The following is a 7,167-nucleotide window of genomic DNA, read 5'->3' on the forward strand; positions in this document are numbered from 1 at the left end:
CTACAAATATATATATTGCATATATTTTGCTAATTTCTAATTCAAGTTAATAACAATAATAATAATACATTGTATTAAAAATTACATTAAATTAATACACATAAAAAAGTCAACACACATATGAGATTTTTTTTTTAAAAAATAATTTGCATTTTAATAATGAAACTAATTTTTATTTTATTATTTTTAATCTTATCGTATAATGTTTTTATTTTTGAAATGAAAATTTGCATATAATTTACATAGTATTATGTATTCAACTAAAAAAAATAAAATAAAATCAATTTATTATACTGTATATACTAATATACAGTATATATATATATATATATATATATATAAGTTTATTATTATTATTATTATTATATCATAGTTTAAATGCAAATTATTGTAAATATACGCTATTTTAAACTTTTTTATTATTTAAATTTAATTTAATTTTCATTTTTTTTGTTTGTTTATGTGTGCGTATGATATCTAATGTTTTATTATTATTATTATTTTTTCTATAATATTGAAATTTTTTATAGTAAAACAAACATTAAAAATTATTATTATTATTATTAGTTTCATTGAAATAGTATTTAAGATAATTTATTTGTTCAAAACTTATTTATCATAATTATTAAAAAAAATTAAATTATTAAAATATAATTTATTTATTTGTTATTATTTTAACATTTTAATAAAATTTAATAAATAAAATTTATTCAAAATGTATAAATATTAATGACTTATTAACATTTTCTTAATAATTTAATATATATATATTAAGTATAATTATTAAAATATTTTGAATATTAAGTATATATATATATATACTTAATATTTAGAGGAGAAAACATAAAAATCAAAAAATTATAAAAACTTTGTTATTATTTTTATATTTTTATAGTAGTTTTATCTCTTAAGAAAATAATTTGATTATAAATTATAATATCATTAAAACATAATATATATATATCTTATTATTATTATTCAGCTAAAGATTAATTTAATATTAAAAAAATACATTAATTTGAATATATATTAGAAAATTAATTAAATAAATATATATATAAAATCTCATTAAAACATAAGGAGAAAAAATGTGTTTAACTATTACTACTATAATATAATACAATACTTTTATTTTTATTATTAAATTTGTTTATTTGTTATAAATTTATCGCAAAATTTATGATAAAATTACTTTCTATGCATACATTAAATAACAATATATTATTAATAATTATATTATTAAATTCTTGATAAAATTATAATAAATTTTTGTTATTATTATTATTATTATTATTTGTGCACATATTTATACCATAAGTAATATTGTTTAGACATATATATACTGTATATATATAATATTAAAGTAATATTATAACTTATAAATTGAATATTAAATATATAGTATTATAATAATAGTATACATATTATATATTATCAATATATAAACTAATTTTATTAAAATATATTATATAAAAATTTTTTAAAAGTTTTAATTTTCTATTATTTATATTTTAAAATAGTAAATATTTTTTTGAATATTTAATTATTATAAATATATTTATGGCACAAAATAAAAATTAGAAAATATATTTTAAATTTATAAATTAATAAATAATAATTGAAATTAATGTAGAAAATTATAATATCAATACTTGTATATCATTGTATAAAATTAACAAATATAATAGATATACTTAAAATCAAATAATCAATAAAGACAATTAAATTTTTATTTAAGATTATATATAATATTTATTTGCAATATATTTGTTTAATATATTGCAAAATAAATGTAATGATTATTTATTTAAAAAATAAAACGATTGGTCCTTAAAAATTTATTTTTTTAGCCAATTTTCCAATAATGTAATAAAAAACAATCCATTATTGTGTGTCAATGTGTATGTATGAGTGTATATGTATGTGTGTGTATGTATATGTGTGTATGTATATGTGTGTATGTATATGTGTTTGTATGTGTGCGTTTGTATTTATGTATGTATGTATGTATGTATGTATGTGTGTGTGTGTGTGTGTATGTATGTGTGTGTATATTTTTGTATGTATGTATGTATGTATCTATGTGTGTATGTATGTGTGTGTATGTATGTATGGATGTATGTATGTGTTTGAATGTATGTATGTGTATCTCAAGTGTAAAAACGATTAAAATCATTGTTACGGTTCAGTAGATTATAAGTCAAAACCCCTTCACAAACAAATTGGTTGACAGAGTCGTCAAAAAAAATCAACTCAAGAGTGAAAACACCAGTATTTTTAAACATCTCTCTCTCTCTCTCTTTCTCTCTCTCTCTCTCTCTCTCTCTCTCTCTCTCTCTCTCTTCTCTCACTCGCACCCACTCACCCGCTATTATTGCCCCGTTTTTTTCACCCAAGACTACTATCCAATAGGCATCCAAACATACCGATTGCCAATCACTGTACTATAAGTTATATGTCTTTTAACATTTGGTTGACATTAAATTTAACGGTCAATTTGGTACAAATTTTTGTTGTTGTTGTTGTTGTTGTTGTTATTGCTCTCATTCTTTCAATATTACATTATATTTATATTAAATTTTTTATTACATCACACATACATACATATACTCATACATACATATACTCATACATACACAAACACACATACACATACATTTACACACACATACACACACATACACACACATACACACACATACACACACATACACACACATACACACACATATACACACACACATACACACACACATACACACACACACACACACACACACACACACACACACACACACACACACACACACACACACAYACACACACACATACACACACACATACACACACACATACACACACACATAGAAACACATTTTTGTTGTAAACTATTTAAGTATATATATATAAATTTATATTACATTATTTTTTATATAACTTTTTGATATAAATCTCATAAAAATAAAATTATAATGGCATTTTATTGAACACATTGTTATACAATATATATATATATATATATAAAATATACAGTATATACTGTGTTAAGTATCTAATATTTATTATATAACTTAATATAATAAATATTAGATATTTATCAGTACTTCATATATGTTTATAAAAATTACTAAAAAATATATATATTAGTTTTTATTTATATTATATATATATTGATAGATATATATTAATTTTGACTCTAATATTCCAAACAATTTTCTAACTAATATTATTATTAAATAATTAATTTATAAACTAATTATATATGACAAATGTAATATTGAAATTGATAAATACTATTACCATTATACAGTATAGTAGTATAACATATTTAATATTAAACTAATTATTTTTTATTAATATTTTTTAAATATATTATAGTTTTTTATTTGTTAACTTAAATACAATATAAACTAATTAATTAATATAATCTATAGATAAATAACTAATAAAAAAGATTTATATTCAATATATATATATTGTATATTTGTATATAATATTTATTTATTTTTATGATTAATATACAATACTATATGTTTGTATATATACAATATATTTATAATATATATATATATATATATATATATAAAACATAAATATAATCATTTAGCTTATTTGTGTGTAAATTAATATGATTTTTTTTGTTTTTGTTTCAATGATATTATTTACAACATAAATATAATACAATTACTAATATTATAATTTATATATTGTATATTATCTATCACTTTCTTATATATATAATGTAATTATATACTCTATATTTTGTGTATAAAAATAATATATATATATGTATTATATATTATATTATTATTTTTACAGAATATTCTTTGATTGTAACTTTAAACGCTACCATAAATACAGTATAATAATAATAATTATTATAATAAAAATAAATTATACTATAATTATAATTATTATTATATGAAACAGTGTATATTATAATTTAGTGTAAATTATTTATTAAATTAATTAACAGTAAGTTGAATAATATTATATATACTGTATATAAAAAAATAATTTAATTCAAATAAATTGTATTTTGTTTGTCAATTGTGATAACAATTGAATTTTTGCTATTAATTGCTATTTTATTTAATTTGATTTTTTGTTTTTTGTTTTGTTTTTAATTAATCCATTGACTATCAAACAAACAAACAAATAAAACAAAAATACAAACGAAAAAAAACAATTATTTACACTAATAGTAGTAAAATTAGTAGTTAAATATGTATACAATGATTTTTAGTTAATTTTTTTTAAAATAAATAATTAATTATAATAATAATTTATTTATTTAGTTGTTTAATGGTAGGGTAGCATTACAACAACAATACAAAAATGTTAACTTATTTATTTAATAATTAAAATTTAATAATAATAATAATGATAATAAAAATGTTAGACAATAATTAAATTTTTATTTTAGTATATATATATAAATGAATTTATTAATGAGATAAAAATCTAGCAAATGTTTGTGTCATATAATTATTACTTATTTATAGAGAAAAAAAACATAATTATTTTATATTAGCGTATGTGTGTGTATGTGTATGTATGTATGTGTATATGTATGTATGTGTGTGTATGTGTGTGTGTGTATATGTGTGTGTGTGTATATGTATGTATGTGTATGTATGTATGTGTATATGTATGTATGTGTGTGTATTTGTGTGTATGTATGTGTATATGTGTATATGTGTATATGTGTATATGTGTATATGTGTATATGTGTATATGTGTATATGTGTATATGTGTATATGTGTATATGTGTATATGTGTATATGTGTATATGTGTATATGTGTATATGTGTATATGTGTATATGTATATATGTGTATATGTGTATATGTGTATATGTGTATATGTGTATATGTGTATATGTGTATATGTGTATATGTGTATATGTGTATATGTGTATATGTGTATATGTGTATATGTGTATATGTGTATATGTGTATATGTGTATATGTGTATATGTGTATATGTGTATATGTGTATATGTGTATATGTGTATATGTGTATATGTGTATATGTGTATATGTGTATATGTGTATATGTGTATATGTGTATATGTGTATATGTGTATATGTGTATATGTGTATATGTGTATATGTGTATATGTGTATATGTGTATATGTGTATATGTGTATATGTGTATATGTGTATATGTGTATATGTGTGTATGTATGTATGTGTATATGTGTATATGTGTATATGTGTATATGTGTATATGTGTATATGTGTATATGTGTATATGTGTATATGTGTATATGTGTATATGTGTATATGTGTATATGTGTATATGTGTGTATGTATGTATGTGTATATGTGTATATGTGTGTATGTATGTATGTGTATATGTATGTGTGTGTAAGTGTGTGTGTGTAAGTGTATGTAAGTGTATATGTGTGTATGTGTGTGTGTATGTGTGTGTATGTGTGTGTATGTATGTGTATGTATGTGTATGTAAGTGTATGTGTGTGTATGTGTGTGTATGTGTGTATGTATGTGTGTGTTATATAAGTATATACTTTATATATATATATATATATATATATATATATATATATATATATATAATAATGAAATTAATAAAGACTTGTGAATTGTGAAACAAAACAATAGAAAACACATAAAACAAATAACAAAAAAATATATTTATATAAATAAATACAATATTAAACACTTGTGTCTCTTATTTCAAGTCCAGTATATATTACTTGACTGACAAACATAATGACTGACCATTCAATTCAACTCCGATTTCTCATATCTTTTATTTTTATTATATATATATATATAAAGTATATGTGATATTAAACAATAGTATATTTGCAAACAATTTCCTAATGTATCCGATATATTAAGATAAATAATAAATGTAAGTCATTTTTTATATGTATATATATTTTATATATACTGTATATATATGTTATATCAATTAATGCATTTTTTTATTATTATTAATATAATATTTTTGTTGTTTTCTACTAATACTACAATAGTATAAGTAAAGTATAACTAATGTATTAAGTAATGGATCACAAGTGTGTGTTTATTTAGTATATATATATATATATTGTATTGTATTATATTGTATATAATTTATATAACAAACATACAAACAAACAGCACATCATAAAGATTTAACACAATATTTGACATAAACACTGAATGACATTATTATATATATATATATATATTGTTAGTAATAATATTATTAAAGATAAAATAAGATAATAGTTGATCACTAAATATAAGTTTTATATATATATATATAAATTATTATCATTACTATTACTACTTAGGATTACAGTAGTAAAGTCACACTCAATGAATGTTAAGTTAACAATAAAAACCAAATAAATATCATATATTATATCATATATTAACAAATGATTTGTCTTTTTTTAAAATTTATAATTATTATTAGTCTATTAAAAAACATTACACTTATTTTTGGGGTGAGGGGTGGGTGTTATATAATGTACTGTTAGTAAACTATATATATATATATATATATATATAATATAAAAATAATTTAATGTAATGTAAAAATAACTATACAATTGTACAGTAATAACAACAACAATAACAATCGCCACAAAAAAAATAAAAATCAAATTTTCTGTTCACGCAATATATCTATTGATACACAAAAACAAAAACAAACAAACAATAAGTTTAATCAAAAAATATTAGAAAGTTTTTTAGAGAGAGAGAGAGAGAGAGAGAGAGAGAAAGAGAGAGAAAGAGAGAGAAAGAGAGAGAAAGAGAGAGAAAGAGAGAGAAAGAGAGAGAAAGAGAGAGAAAGAGAGAGAAAGAGAGAGAAAGAGAGAGAGAGAAAGAGAAAGAGAGAGAAAGAGAGAGAAAGAGAGAGAAAGATAGAGAAAGAGAGAGAAAGAGAGAGAAAGAGAGAGAAAGAGAGAGAAGAGAGAGAGAGAAAGAGAGAGAAAGAGAGAGAAAGAGAGAGAAAGAGAGAGAAAGAGAGAGAAAGAGAGAGAAAGAGAGAGCTATTATTTTAACAACAAATATATATATATATAATAAACTAAAAAAATTTTTTTAACACTAATACTGATAATACTATTTTGTTAATAGACATTAAAAAATAAACTGATAATAAAAAAAAAAACATTTTTAATATAATATACTCTAAATAAT

The sequence above is a fragment of the Oppia nitens genome, unplaced genomic scaffold (genome assembly GCF_028296485.1).
Source record: "Oppia nitens isolate AA-2021 unplaced genomic scaffold, nextdenovo-longstitch-racon4-pilon3 scaffold11_pilon_pilon_pilon, whole genome shotgun sequence".
NCBI lineage: Eukaryota > Metazoa > Arthropoda > Arachnida > Sarcoptiformes > Oppiidae > Oppia > Oppia nitens.